Source organism: Oncorhynchus mykiss, chromosome 7 (genome assembly GCF_057628025.1).
Source record: "Oncorhynchus mykiss isolate SJ-2025 chromosome 7, ASM5762802v1, whole genome shotgun sequence".
Classification (NCBI taxonomy): Eukaryota; Metazoa; Chordata; class Actinopteri; order Salmoniformes; family Salmonidae; genus Oncorhynchus; species Oncorhynchus mykiss.
The window spans coordinates 69,090,834-69,107,000 of NC_143028.1; the positions used below are offsets into that span (position 1 = coordinate 69,090,834).

The following is a 16,167-nucleotide window of genomic DNA, read 5'->3' on the forward strand; positions in this document are numbered from 1 at the left end:
TCCGCAAGCACCCTACTGTTAACTATTTGTGTGTGTGTGTGTGTGTATGTATGTGTGTATGTATGTGTGTTTGTATTGCGTTCTCAGTCTCTGACTCACTCTCTCTCTTTGTTTGTCTTGTTCTTCCTTTCTCTCTCTCTTTTCTGTTCTGGTCTCTTTATTGCTTCCCCTGTTTCTCTTTTAATTTCACTCCCTCCCTCCATCCTTCTCTCTCTTCCTCCCTCTTTCTCTTTCCATCTGGCATGCTCTCATCCCTCTCTCTTTTTGTCTCTCTATTCCTCTATATTAGGTGAAGGCTTGGTATTGACATGTTATTTCTGCTACTCTTGCCCATCCTCTTCATCATGACTGAAACATGTTAGTGGATGGTGGTACACTTTGCCTGGGGGTGTCAATGTTAAACCGTGCTCACACAATCTTAGTTCTATCACAGTTTCTATGCCAGTGCCACTATGTATCTTCACTTTGCACAGTTGTTTGCATTTGTACACACACGTACATGTGTGTGTGGCCCCAAATTTGCGGTGTGTTTTGTTCACCTTTAACTGTCACACTGTCACACAAACTCTCAAATAGTATTTTCTCCCTTCATTAATGAAGTTTCACAAGTCCTACTTGGTCCTACTCTCAGTCACGCTTCGATGACCATGTCTCCCTATTGGTGAGAGATGTGTCAAACCGTGGGTGTCTCTAATTGAAAAGTTATCAGTGGGATTGTGAGAGATATGACCCAGTTCTTATCTAGTGCCAGGATGTCACCTGTTTTAATGAAACGCCTTATCCGGCCATATCATTCAATCCCTTGACTTGAAAAAACATGTTGAGTGAACGCTGTGACTCGATCAAGCTTACAGACTGTATCCCATTCTCCTATATCTCATTCCCCCCCCTAACCTGACAATGCAAGATGTGAAGGTATTCTGGGGGCGCTGTATCTTTTCAATCAGATTACACGTTTTTGGATCGATTCCATTTTAAAAGCAGATGTCGGCTACACGGTTTCACTAATGACATCTAGCATGGCATGCACTGCCCCAATGTGGTTGCAATGCAGTAATAAGCATGCCATAACACTTGTCATAATATGATGATGTGCTAAGGACTTCTTTTATTTACAATAAAAAACTTGGTGGACAATTTTGAAAACCTAATCACAAGCTGGTATTGGGATCACACCAGCACACTATCACATTACTTATGACCACAATTTTACTTAGTTAATCAACCAAAGAAATGTTTGTGTCAAGATCGTCGTATGAGTGAGACCAAGGCGCAGCATGGTATGCGTACATTCTCTTTTAATGAATGAAACACTTAACAAAAACAACAAAACCATGTCATTTACCGGGAGACTAAGTTTAGGAGGAGTGGGTGAGTGTGGGTGGCAAGATGGGTGAGGGGCTGAGACGTACTGTATGGTGTTGTGTGGAATTTATAAAGGAAAATGTGATTTAAAAGCCTAAAGAAATCACAGAGGAGACGAACAAGCTGAATGAGTTACGTGAGAATAAGTCCACACCCACCTAGAAACAAAGAGAAAATATTTCTGGTTATTCAGATTCCCTCTCGTATCAAGATATATAATTCATAGGGCTGATGGGGAGAGAGGGTAGTGGAGCAGCCTAAATTGGCAGAATCTAGATACTGCCAGCATGGTGGTAATCACTGGCAGAATCTAGATACTGCCAGCATGGTGGTAATCACTGGCAGAATGTAGATACTGCCAGCATGGTGGTAATCACTGGCAGAATGTAGATACTGCCAGCATGGTGGTAATCACTGGCAGAATAAAAGTGACCTGATCTTCCAACAGTGGTCTTTTAAAGCCCTGCCCAAAGGAAAAACTTATCCTTCTAATCCCTTTTCTAAATAAGGATTACAGCAATTGTTCACTTCAGATTGGGCCATCAAAGGCTACTTCTTATCTACTATGTTTAAGACCATTGGTAGCCAATTTATCACCAAGGTAACCTAGAGAGTCATTATTTTTGTTGAAATGTGCAGCAATATTTCATATACCTGAGGTGAAATAAGAATGATATACGCACATGTTGCTATGGTACTACATAATGAATAGCAGGAATTAACCCACTTATCATTCTCTAGACGTCACCAGTATTTCTCTATGTCTGCACGCACTATTCATTTGTTGAACCCATTCTTCTTGAGGTGTGACTGACTAACAGTAATGATAAACCGGCTAAACAGTAAAAGTATTGGATGGTTAGCTAATGGATGGTTAGCTGACACGCATTTAGACAGTTCTCAAGTTTTAGTTCTACTGTATGTGGTCCTCTGAGAAGTAGTGACAATAGGTTAAGAAACACTTAAATATCCTAGGCTACTTACTTGATATGGGCCTGGGCTGTGTTTGGCTGCCTCGTTGTACTGCTCAGTCATCTGCTGGTAGTAGTCAAAATGCAAAAAGACAGAGATAAAGGACCAGTTATACCAATTAGCTGGAAACATCTTGTAAATCTAAGTATCATGTTTGGATTATATGATCGGTTTTTTTGCTTCATTTCAAGCTCTGATGACAGCCTTTTATTGATTTACAGTGCCTTGCGAAAGTATTCGGCCCCCTTGAACTTTGCGACCTTTTGCCACATTTCAGGCTTCAAACATGAAGATATAAAACTGTATTTTTTTGTGAAGAATCAACAACAAGTGGGACACAATCATGAAGTGGAACGACAATTATTGGATATTTCAAACTTTTTTAACAAATCAAAAACTGAAAAATTGGGCGTGCAAAATTATTCAGCTACTTTGTAGCGCCACCTTTTGCTACGATTACAGCTGTAAGTCGCTTGGGGTATGTCTCTATCAGTTTTGCACATCGAGAGACTGACATTTTTTCCCATTCCTCCTTGCAAAACAGCTCGAGCTCAGTGAGGTTGGATGGAGAGCATTTGTGAACAGCAGTTTTCAGTTCTTTCCACAGATTCTCGATTGGATTCAGGTCTGGACTTTGACTTGGCCATTCTAACACCTGGATATGTTTATTTTTGAACCATTCCATTGTAGATTTTGCTTTATGTTTTGGATCATTGTCTTGTTGGAAGACAAATCTCCGTCCCAGTCTCAGGTCTTTTGCAGACTCCATCAGGTTTTCTTCCAGAATGGTCCTGTATTTGGCTCCATCCATCTTCCCATAAATTTTAACCATCTTCCCTGTCCCTGCTGAAGAAAAGCAGGCCCAAACCATGATGCTGCCACCACCATGTTTGACAGTGGGGATGGTGTGTTCAGGGTGTGTTGCTTTTACGCCAAACATAACGTTTTGCATTGTTGCCAAAAAGTTCAATTTTGGTTTCATCTGACCAGAGCACCTTCTTCCACATGTTTGGTGTGTCTCCCAGGTGGCTTGTGGCAAACTTTAAACAACACTTTTTATGGATATCTTTAAGAAATGGCTTTCTTCTTGCCACTCTTCCATAAAGGCCAGATTTGTGCAATATACGACTGATTCTTGTCCTATGGACAGAGTCTCCCACCTCAGCTGTAGATCTCTGCAGTTCATCCAGAGTGATCATGGGCCTCTTGGCTGCATCTCTGATCAGTCTTCTCCTTGTATGAGCTGAAAGTTTAGAGGGACGGCCAGGTCTTGGTAGATTTGCAGTGGTCTGATACTCCTTCCATTTCAATATTATCGCTTGCACAGTGCTCCTTGGGATGTTTAAAGCTTGGGAAATCTTTTTGTATCCAAATCCGGCTTTATACTTCTTCACAACAGTATCTCGGACCTGCCTGGTGTGTTCCTTGTTCTTCATGATGCTCTCTGCACTTTTAACGGACCTCTGAGACTATAACAGTGCAGGTGCATTTATACGGAGACTTGATTACACACAGGTGGATTGTATTTATCATCATTAGTCATTTAGGTCAACATTGGATCATTCAGAGATCCTCACTGAACTTCTGGAGAGAGTTTGCTGCACTGAAAGTAAAGGGGCTGAATAATTTTGCACGCCCAATTTTTCAGTTTTTGATTTGTTAAAAAAGTTTGAAATATCCAATAAATGTCGTACCACTTCATGATTGTGTCCCACTTGTTGTTGATTCTTCACAAAAAAATACAGTTTTATATCTTCATGTTTGAAGCCTGAAATGTGGCAAAAGGTCGCAAAGTTCAAGGGGGCCGAATACTTTCGCAAGGCACTGTATTTTTATTTCACCTTTATTTAACCAGGTAGGCTAGTTGAGAACAAGTTCTTATTTACAACTGCGACCTGGCCAAGATAAAGCATAGCAGTGTGAACAGACAGCAACACAGAGTTACACATGGAGTAAACAATAAACAAGTCAATAACACAGTATAATTTTTTTATTATTATTACAAAAAAGAATGTATATACATTGTGTGAAAAGGGCATGAGGAGGTTACCATCGTGACCAGTGAACTGAGATAAGGCAGAGCTTTACCTAGCATGGACTTGTAGATGACCTGGAGCCAGTGGGTCTGGCGACGAATATGTAGCGAGGGCCAGCCGACTAGAGTATACAGGTCGCAGTGGTGAGTAGTATAAGGTGCTTTAGTAACAAAGCGGATGGCACTGTCATAAACTGCATCCAGTTTGCTGAGTAGAGTATTGGAAGCTATTTTGTAGATGACATCGCCGAAGTCGAGGATCGGTAGGATAGTCCGTTTTACTAGGGTAAGTTTGGCGGCGTGAGTGAAGTAGGCTTTGTTGCGAAATAGAAAGCCAATTCTAGATTTGATTTTGGATTGGAGATGTTTGATATGAGTCTGGAAGGAGAGTTTACAGTCTAGCCAGACACCTAGGTACTTATAGATGTCCACATATTCTAGGTTGGAACCATCCAGGGTGGTGATGCTAGTCGGGCATGCGAGTGCCAACAGCGAACGGTTGAAAATCATGCATTTGGTTTTACTAGCGTTTAAGAGCAGTTGGAGGCCACGGAAGGAGTGTTGTATGGCATTGAAGCTCGTTTGGAGGTTAGATAGCACAGTGTCCAAGGAAGGCCAGAAGTATACAGAATGGTGTCATCTGCGTAGAGGTGGATCAGGGAATCGCCCGCAGCAAGAGCAACATCATTGATATATACAGAGACAAGAGTCGGCCCGAGAATTTAACCCTGTGGCACCACCATAGAGACTGCCAGAGGACCGGACAACATGCTCTCCGATTTGACACACTGAACTCTGTCTGCAAAGTAGTTGGAGAACCAGGCAAGGCAGTCATTAGAAAAACCGAGGCTACTGAGTCTGCCGATAAGAATATGGTGATTGACAGAGTCGAAAGCCTTGGCCAGGTCGATGAAGACGGCTGCACAGTACTGTCTTTTATCGATGCCATGAGTGATGGTACAGAACGGCATAGGCAAGATGCAGTAGATGGTATCGAGTACAGTATATACATATGAGATGAGTAATGTAGGGTATGTAAACATTATATTAAGTGGCATTGTTTATAGTGGCTAGTGATACATTTTTACATCAATTTTTCCATTATTAAAGTGCTTGGAGTTGAGTCAGCATGTATGGCAGCAGCCACTCAATGTTTGTGGTGGCTGTTTAACAGTCTGATGGCCTTGAGATAGAAGCTGTTTTTCAGTCTCTCGGTCCCTGACTTGATGCACCTGTACTGACCTCACCTTCTGGATGATAGCGGGGTGAACAGGCAGTGGCTCGGGTGGTTGTTGTCCTTGATGATCTCCAAACTTGATGATTGAGTTGGAGGCGTGCATGGCTACGCAGTCGTGGGTGAACAGGGAGTACAGGAGAGGGCTCAGAACGCACCCTTGTGGGGCTCCAGTGTTGAGGATCAGCGGTGTTGATACCTACCCTCACCACCTGGGGGCGGCCCGTCAGGAAGTCCAGTACCAAGTTGCACAGGGCGGGGTCGAGACCCAAGGTGGGTACTATGTACTTTGGAGGTATTCCTCTTGTCCAGATGGGTTAGGGCAGTGTGCAGTGCGGTTGCGATTGCGTCGTCTGTGGACCCATTGGGGCGGTAAGCAAATTGGAGTGGGTCTAGGGTGTCAGGTAGGGTGGAAGTGATATGGTCCTTGACTAGTCCCTCAAAGCACTTTATGATGACGGAAGTGAGTGCTACGGGGCGGTAGTCATTTAGCTCAGTTACCTTAGCTTTCTTTGGAACAAGAACAATGGTGGCCCTCTTGAAGCATGTGGGAACAGCAGACTGGGATAAGGATTGATTGAATATGTCCGTAAACACACCAGCCAGCTGGTCTGCGCATGCTCTGAGGACATGGCTGGGGATGCCGTCTGGGCCTGCAGCCTTGCGAGGGTTAACACGTTTAAATGTTTTACTCATTTGTGTGTCGGAGGACGCATGACTTTCAACCTTCGTCTCCCCCGAGCACGTACAGGAGTTGTAGCGATGAGACAAGAAAGTTGCTATTAAAAACAATTGGATACCATGAAATTGGGGAGAAAAAGGGGTAAAATCCGCCCACCCCCAAAAAATAAAAATAATAATAACGTTTTACTCACGTCGGCTGCAGTGAAGGAGAGTCCGCAGGTTTTGGTAGCGGGCCATGTCAGTGGCACTGTATTGTCCTCAAAGCGAGCAAAGAAGTTGTTTAGTCTGTCTGGGAGCAAGACATCCTGGTCTGACGGGGCTGGTTTTCTTTTTGTAATCCGTGATTGACTGTAGACCCTGCCACATACCTCTTGTGTCTGAGCCATTAAATTGCGACTCTACTTTTTCTCTATACTGACGCTTAGCTTGTTTGATTGCCTTGAGGAGGGAATAGCTACACTGTTTGTATTCGGTCAGGTTTCCGGTCACCTTGCCCTGATTAAAAGAAGTGGTTCGCACTTTCAGTTTTGCGCGAATGCTGCCATCAATCCACGGTTTCTGGTTGAGGAATGTATTAATAGTTGCTGTGGGTACGACATCGCCGATGCAATTGCTAATAAACTCGCTAACCGAATCAGCGTATTCGTCAATGCTGTTGTTTGATGCAATGCGGAACATATCCCAATCCACAGGATCGAAGCAATCTTGAAGCGTGGAATCAGATTGGTCGGACCAGCGTTGAACAGACCTGAGCGAGGGAGCTTTCTGTTTTTGTCTCTGTCTATAGGCAAGGAGCAACAAAATGGAGTCGTGGTCAGCTTTTCCAAAAGGAGGGCGGGGGAGGGCCTTATATGCGTTGCGGAAGTTAGAATAACAATGACCTAGGGTTTTACCAGTCCTGGTTGCACAATCGATATGCTGATAGAATTTAGGGAGTCTTGTTTTCAGATTAGCCTTGTTAAAATCCCCAGCTACAATGAATGCAGCCTCAGGATATGTGGTTTCCAGTTTACATAGAGTCAAATGAAGTTCGTTCAGGGCCATCGATGTGTCTGCTTGGGGGGGAATATATGCGGCTGTGATTATAATCGAAGCGAATTCTCTTGGTAGATAATGCGGGCGACATTTGATTGTGAGGAATTCTAAGTCAGATGAACAGAAGGACTTGAGTTCCTGTTTGTTGTTATGATCACACCACGTCTCGTTAATCATAAGGCATACCCCCCCGCACCTCTTCTTACCAGGAAGATGCTTGTTTCTGTCGGCGCAATGCGTGAAGAAACCAGCTGGCTGTACCGACTCCGATAGCGTGTCTCGAGTGAGCCATGTTTCCGTGAAGCAAAGAACGTTACAGTCTCTTTTGTCTCTCTGGAATGCTACCCTTGCTCGGATTTCATCAACCTTGTTGTCAAGAGACTGGACATTGGCGAGTAGTATGCTCGGGAGCGGTGCACGATGTGCCCGTCTCCGGAGCCTGAGCAGAAGACCGCTTCGTCTGCCCCTTGTACGGCGTTGTTGTTTTGGTTCGCCAGCTGGGATCCGATCCATTGTCCTGGGTGGTGGGCAAAACAGAGGATCCGCTTCGGGAAAGTCATATTCCTGGTCGTAATGATGTTGAGTTGACGTTGCTCTTATATCCAATAGTTCCTCCTGACTGTATGTAATAAAACCTAAGATTACCTGGTGAACCAATGTAAGAACTAACACGTAAAAAAAAAATACTGCATAGTTTCCTAGGAACGCGAAGCGAGGCGGCCATCTCTGTCGGCGCCGGAAGTATTCAACACCCTGAGTCAATATGTGTTAGAATCACCTTTAGCAGTGATTACAGCTGTAAGTCTTTCTGGGTAAGTCTTTAAGGGCTTTGCTAACCTGGATTGTACAATGTTTGCCATTATTCTTTTTTAAATTCTTCATGCATTGTCATGTTGGTCATTGATCATTTTCAAGTCTAGCCATATATTTTGAAGCCAATTTAAGTCAAAACAGTAACTAGGCCACTCAAGAACATTCAATGTCATCTTGGTAAAAAACTCCAGTGTACATTTGGCCTAATGTTTTACATGCTGACCAAACGGGACACGCGTGTGTGTCCGCGTGCACATGTTGATTTTGTTCTCCCACACCAGAAGCAATCAGGACAGGCAGGTTGAAATATCAAAACAAACTCTGAACCAGTTATATTAATTTGGGGACAGGTCAAAAATAATTAAACATCTATGGTAATTTAGCTAACTAGCTTGCTGTTGCTAGTTAATTTGTCTTGGTATATAAACATGGGGTTGTTATTTTACCTGAAATGCACAAGGTCCTCAACTCCAACAATTAAACAATCCACAGATAAAACGGTAAACCAAATTTGTTTCTCATCATCTCTTCTCATTCCTTAAGGCTTCTTTTTCTTCTTTGGACTTTATATGACGGTTGGCAACCAACTTTACAGTATTACTATAACCTACCGGAGTGTGGACCTACGTTCATCTTTCAATCACCCAGGTGGGTATATGCTCCTAAAAACCAATGAGGAGATGGGAGAGGCCGGACTTGCAGCGCGTTGAGCGTCACAAATAGAACCAATTTCTATTTTAGTACCTGGCCACACAGACGCTCGCTGATGCCCGCGAGCAGTGTGGGTGCAATGATAGAATGGTTGGATGGATGTGGATGTGGACATGGATGTGTAAATGTATTTTACAACACTCGCGCACACAACCTGTCCGGTCTGGTCAGCATGTTAGGTTTCTCTCCTGTTGAAAGGTGGATTCGTCTTCCAATGTCAGCAGACTGAACCAGGTTTTCCTGTAGGACTATACCTGTGCTAAGCTATATTCCTTTTCTTTTTAATCCTAAAAAACTAACATAAAGCAAACCACCACCATGCTCGAAAATATGAAGAGCGGTACTCAGTGATGTGTTGTGTTTGCCCCAAACTATCAAGGCACAAGGCGAGACCTAAATGCAGACAGGAGGCAGATGGTTGGAGTCTTACAATGTTTATTGTAAGAGTCCAGGAGGTACAGAGTGGCAGACAGGCTCGTGGTCAAGACAGGCAGGTACAAAGTCCAGAAACAGGCAAGGGTCAAAACCAGGAGGACTTGAAAAAGGAGAATGCAAAAAGCAGGAGAATGGGGAAAACAGTGCTTGACTGAGAAACATACAAGACAAACTGGCACAGAGAGACAGGAAACACAGAGATAAATACACTGGGGAAAACAAGCGACACCTGGAGGGGTGGAGACAATAACGAGGACAGGTGAAACTGATCAGGGTGTGACACAAACATAATGCTTTGTATTCAGGACAAACAGTTCATTTCTTTGCTGCATTTTTTTCAGTAATACTTTAGAGCCTTTTTGCTTACAGAATGAATGTTTTGTAATGTTTTTTATTCTGTACAAGCATCCTTCTTTTCACTCCGTCAACTAGGTTAGTATTGTGGAGTAACTACAGTGTTGTTGATCCATCATTAGACTTTTTCCTATCACAATCATTCAAGTCTGGAACTGGTTTAAAATCACCATTGGCCTCATGGTGAAATCCCTGAGCGGTTTCCTTACTCAACTGAGTTAGGAAAGACGCCCATATCTTTGTAGTGACTGGATGTATTGATACACCATCCAAAGTGTAATGATTAACTTCACCATGGTCAAAGGAATATTCAATGTATGTTTTTATTATGTTTACTCATCTACCAATAGGTGCCTTTCTTTGAGGCATTGGAAAACCTCCCTGGACTCTGCTGTTGAATCTGTGCTTGAAATTCACTGCTCGACTGAGGGACCTCACATATAATTGTATGTGTGGGGTACAGAGATTGGGTAGTCATTCAACATTCATGTTTAACACCATTATTGCACACAGAATGCATGCAACTTATGTGACTTGTTAAGCACATTTTTACACCTGAAGTTATTTAGTCTTGTCATAACAAATACTTATTGACTCGACATTATCTTTTCATTTTTTATTAATGTGTTAATGTTTCTAAAAACATAAATCCACTTTTACATTATGGGATATTGTGTGTAGATTAGTGACACAAAATCTCCTCCTAGGCTACTACCTTGCATGTTAAAATCAGGCTGTAACCCAACAAAATGTGAAAAAAGTGTCAGAACTTTCTGAAGGCACTGTAAATGACATTGAGGGTACAATAAAATAAATAGGTGCACTATTCAAACCACTTTTTCTTTCTCTCTCTCTCTCTTTCTCTCTCTCCTCTCTCTCTCTCTCTCTCTCTGCAGTAATCACCATTGAAAACCAATACCCATGATCCCAACTCCTTATGCTTATTCATTAATAATCGATGACATCCTCAAAGGATGGAGAGAAAGGGAAGAGGATAATTGAAACATGAACATCCTCTACAATCCCATCCACCTATTCCCATAGTAATTTTCATATTATTCCACACACTCTAATAATGGATTGGATTCATATAGCACCTTTCTAGGAGCTCAATGGAGTTTTTTGGGGGGAAACTCATATCTCCTACCAATGGAAGGGTTACTCTTATTCCTGTTTCTTATATTCAGGATAACGTTATCTATAAAGTAGTCCCTCCTAACATCAGTCACTAAGATCAAATAATGTCTCTCTTTACATATACAGTGTCACACCCTGATCTGGTTCACCTGTCCTTGTGATAGTCTCCACCCCCTCCAGGTGTCACTTATTATCCCCGGTGTATATATCCCTGTGTTTCTTGTCTCTCTGTGCCAGTTCATCTTGTTTGCCAATTCAACCAGCGATGTTCCTTGCTCCTATTATTCCCAGTCTCTGTTTGTTTCTAGTCCTCCTGGTTTCGACCCTTGCCTGTCCTGACTCCGAACCCACCTGCCTGACCACTCTGCTTGTTCTGACTACCAGCCTGCCTATCCCCTTCACTGTTTGGACTCTGACCTGGTTTATGAACTCTCGCCTGTCCCCGACCTGCCTTTGCCTACTCCCTTTGTTATAATAAATATCGGAGCCCTACCATCTGCCTCTGGGTCTCGCCTTGTGTCCTTATATACAGTGCTTTGGGAAAGTATCTAGACCCCTTGACTTTTTCCACATTGTTTTACTTTACAGCCTTATTCTAAAATTGATGTTTTTTCCCCCTCATCATTCTACACACAATACCCCATAATGACAAAGAAAAAACAGGTTTTGAGAACATTTTGCTCATTTACATTTACATAAGAATTCAGACCCTTTCCTCAGTACTTTGTTGAAGCACCTTTGGCAGTGATTACAGCAGCCATTCTTCTCTGCAGATCCTCTCAAGCTCTGTCAGGTTGGATGGGGAGTGTTCCTGCACAGCTATTTTCAGGTTTCTCCAGAGATGTTCGATTGGATTCAAGTACGGACTCAAGAACTCAAGAACATTCCGACACTTGTCCCGAAGCTACTAATGCATTGTCTTGGCTGTGTGCTTAGGATCGTTGTCCTGTTGGAATGAGAACTTTAACCCCAGTCTGCCGTCCTGAGGACTCTGGAGCAGCTTTTCATCAAGTGTCTCTCTGTTCTTTGCTCCGTTCATCTTTTCCTTGATCCTGACTAGTCTCCCAGTCCCTGCCCCTGAAAAACATCCCCACAGCATGGTGCTTCCACCACCATGCTTCACGGTAGGGATTGTGCAAGGTTTCCTCCATACGTGACGCTTGGCATTCAGGTCAAAGAGTACAAGCTTGGTTTCATAAGACTCTTTAGGTGCCTTTTGGCAAACTCCAAGCGGGCTGTCATGTGCCTTTTACTGAGGAGTGGCTTTCGTCTGGCCACTCTACCATAAAGGCCTGATTGGTGGATTGCTGCAGAGATGGCTGTCCTTCCGGAAGTCTCTACCATCTCCACAGAGGAAATCTAGTGCTCTGTCAGAGTGACTGTCGGGTTCTTGGTCACCTCTCTGAACAAGGCCCTTCTCCCCTGATTGCTCAGTTTGGTCGGGCGGCCAGCTCTAGAAAGAGTCTTGGTGGTTCCAAACTTTTTCCATTAGAATGATGGAGGCCACTGTGTTCTTGGGGACCTTCAATGCTGCCAACATTTTTTGGTTCCCTTTCCCAGATCTATGCCTCAACACAATCCTGTCTCAGAGCTCTACGGATATTTCCTTCGACCTCATTGCTTGGATTTTGCTCTGACATGCATTGTCAACTGTGGGACTTTATATAAACAGGTGTGTGCCTTTCTAAATCATGTCCTATCAGTTGAATTTACCACAGGTGGACTCCAATCAAGTTGTAGAAACATCTCAAGGATGTAGAAACATCACAATGTTTTCTCTTTGTCATTGTGGGGTATTGTGTGTAGATTGCTGAGGATTTAAAAAAATCTAATTCAGAATAAGGCTGTAATGTAACAAAATGTGGAAAAAGTCAAAGGGTCTGAATACACCACTCTCTCCCCATCTCGCATTTCTTCACTTACGGCAGGATTTGAATCTAAAGATCTTGAAGAAGGGATTATTTTTAAATGACACAGGCCAGAGTACATTTCCATAAATTAAGACAGTCCAAGGACAACGTTAGGTAGTTCTGAGCTGAAATGGAGCACCCACGTGTCCAGCGTGCGTTCATCCCTAAATCCTGAGTCTATAATCCAGTTGACCTTGGTGATTCTACAAGTGAAAAATACCACGTCTCCCAGGGTGGAAGAAGGACTCCATGGCAGCGTTCCAAATGGCACCCTATGACCAATGTAGTGCACTACATTTGACCAGGGCCCATAAGGTTAGTGTGTAAATCAGTGCACTTTAAAGGGTGCCATTTGTGAAGCAACCCAAGTATGACTGCCAGTGTTCAGGTTGGGGAGCTGCACTGTAGTCGATTAACCAAGGAGGATTTGGCCACTGTTATCTCTAAATATCTCTAAATATCCCCACTGACAGAGCATCTCCCCAATAACAGAGCATCACGACTGGTTTGAAATGTCACTTCTCCAGCGGGGTAGGCTCCAGGAGCTAGTGAAGTTAGTGAAGTGATAACAATCAGATTCAGTGGGCACGAATGAGGCAGAGTTAGCCTCGATACAGACACCAGCGCTAGCAACTGAGCTAGCTAGTGCCAAAAGCTCAACAGGAATACTCATTGGAGGACGTAAAGGGAGAGTAACCAGGGCTGGGAACTTAACTTCACTAGGGTAGGGGGCAGAATTCTGAATTTTGGATGAAAAGCGTGCCCAAATGAAACTGCCTGCTACTCAGGCCGAGAAGATAGGATATGCATATAATTAGTAGATTTGGATAGAAAAACTAAAGTTTCTAAAACTGTTAAAATAATAGAACAGATATGGCAGGTGAAAACCCAAGGAAAATCCAACCAGGAAGTACTATTATTTTGAAAGGCTGTTTTTCCATTGAAAGCCTATCCACCATACAAAGACTTAGGACCCAGTTCACGAGCACTGTGGCTTCCTCTACATGTGGCCAGTCTTTACACATTGTTTCAGGCTTTTACTCTGAAAAATTAGGGAGATACAGCACTTTCAATCAGTGGCCAGTGGAAATTTCCATTCATCAGCCATTTCGCTTGATCGGGAACGCGGCTTTCTTGTTTCTCCTTTCCTATTGACGAAGCATTTGTCCTGGTGAAATATTATTGATTATTTATGACAAAATCAACCGGAGGATTGATTTTAAACATCGTTTGAAATGTTTCTACTAACTTGTATTGTACTTTTAAAAAAACTTTTCATCTGGACTCAGTGCCTTAAGCATTCCGATTACTGGAAAAAACGTGCAAACAAAAAGGGAGGTATTTGGTCATAAAGAGGGACATTAGCGAAAAAAACAAACATTTATTGTCTAACATGGAGACCTGGGAGTGCCAACAGATGAAGATCATCAAAGGTAAGTGATTAATTTAAATGCTATTTCTGACATTTGTGACACTCTCCTTGGCTGGAAAATGTCTGTATGAGTTTCTGTGGCTAGGTGCTGACCTAACATAATCGCAAAGTGTGCTTTCCCCGTGAAGCCTTTTGAAATCTGACACAGCGGTTGCATTAAGGAGAAATGTATCTTTATTCGTATGTTTAACAATTGTATCGTTTATCAATGTTTACGATAAGTATTTCTGTAATTTGATGTGGCTCTCTGCACTTTCACCGGATGTTGGTTTGACACAATATATTTCTGACCATAATGCGCCAAGGTAAACTGAGATTTTTGGATATAAAATATGAACAAAACATACAGGGGGGCAAAAAGGTATTTAGTCAGCCACCAATTGTGCAAGTTCTCCCACTTAAAAAGATGAGAGAGGCCTGTAATTTTCATCATAGGTACACTTCAACTATGACAGACAAAAGGAGAAAAACAATCCCGAAAATGACATTGTAGGATTTTTTATGAATTTATTTGCAAATTATGGTGGAAAATAAGTATTTGGTCAGTAACAAAAGTTTCTCAATACTTTGTTATATACCCTTGGTTGGCAATGACAGAGGTCAAACGTTTTCTGTAAGTCTTCACAAGGTTTTCACACACTGTTGCTGGTATTTTGGCCCATTCCTCCATGCAGATCTCCTCTAGAGCAGTGATGTTTTGGGGCTGTTGCTGGGCAACACAAACTTTCAACTCCCTCCAAAGATTGTCTATGGGGTTGAGATCTGGAGACTGGCTAGGCCACTCCAGGACCTTGAAATGCTTCTTATGAAGCCACTCCATCGCCCGGGCGGTGTGTTTGGGATCATTGTCATGCTGAAAGACCCAGCCACGTTTCATCTTCAATGCCCTTGCTGAAGGAAGGAGGTTTTCACTCAAAATCTAACGATACATGGCCCCATTCATTCTTTCCTTTACACGGATCAGTCGTCCTGGTCCCTTTGCAGAAAAACAGCCCCAAAGCATGATGTTTCCACCCCCATGCTTCACAGTAGGTATGGTGTTCTTTGGATGCAACTCAGCATTATTTGTGCTCCAAACACAACAAGTTGAGTTTTTACCAAAAAGTTATATTTTGGTTTCATCTGACCATATGACATTCTCCCAATCTTCTTCTGGATCATCCAAATGCTCTCTAGCAAACTTCAGACGGGCCTGGACATGTACTAGCTTAAGCAGGGGGACACGTCTGGCACTGCAGGATTTGAGTCCCTGGCGGCGTAGTGTGTTACTGATGGTAGGCTTTGTTACTTTGGTCCCAGCTCTCTGCAGGTCATTCACTAGGTCCCCCCGTGTGGTTCTGGGATTTTTGCTCACTGTTCTTGTGATCATTTTGACCCACCGGGGTGAGATCTTGCGTGGAGCCCCAGATCGAGGGAGATTATCAGTGGTCTTGTATGTCTTCCATTTCCTAATAATTGCTCCCCACAGTTGATTTCTTCAAACCAAGCTGCTTACCTATTGCAGATTCAGACTTCCCAGCCTGGTGCAGGTCTACAATTTTGTTTCTGGTGTCCTTTGGCAGCTCTTTGGTCTTGGCCATAGTGGAGTTTGGAGTATGACTGTTTGAGGTTGTGGACAGGTGTCTTTTATACTGATAACAAGTTCAAACAGGTGCCATTAATACAGGTAACGAGTGGAGGTCAGAGGAGCCTCTTAAAGAAGAAGTTACAGGTCTGTGAGAGCCAGAAATATTGCTTGTTTGTAGGTGACCAAATACTTATTTTCCACCATAATTTGCAAATAAATTCATTAAAAATCCTGCAATGTGATTTTCTGGATTTTTTTTTCTCATTTTGTCTGTTAGTGTACCTATGGTGAAAATTACAGGCCTCATCTTTTTAAGTGGAAGAACTTGCACAATTGGTGGCTGACTAAATACTTTTTTGCCTCACTGTACATGTATTGTGTAACATGAAGTCCTATGAGTGCCATCTGATGAAGATCATCAAAGGTTAGTGATTCATTGTATCTCTTTCTGCTTTTGTGACTCCTCTCTTTGGCTGGAAAAAT

The 16,167-nt window shown here is 42.9% G+C and overlaps 1 long non-coding RNA gene across 1 annotated transcript; it reads right to left on the reverse strand.

Moving 5' to 3' along the window:
* Positions 1-1,283: 1,283 nt before the first annotated feature.
* LOC149982655 (uncharacterized) lies at positions 1,284-2,592 on the reverse strand. Its single transcript, XR_016497542.1, has 2 exons — positions 2,350-2,592; positions 1,284-1,523 (listed from the first exon to the last, which is right to left on the reverse strand). It is a non-coding gene; the product is annotated as an uncharacterized LOC149982655 (long non-coding RNA).
* Between the last annotated feature and the right edge of the window lie 13,575 nt (positions 2,593-16,167).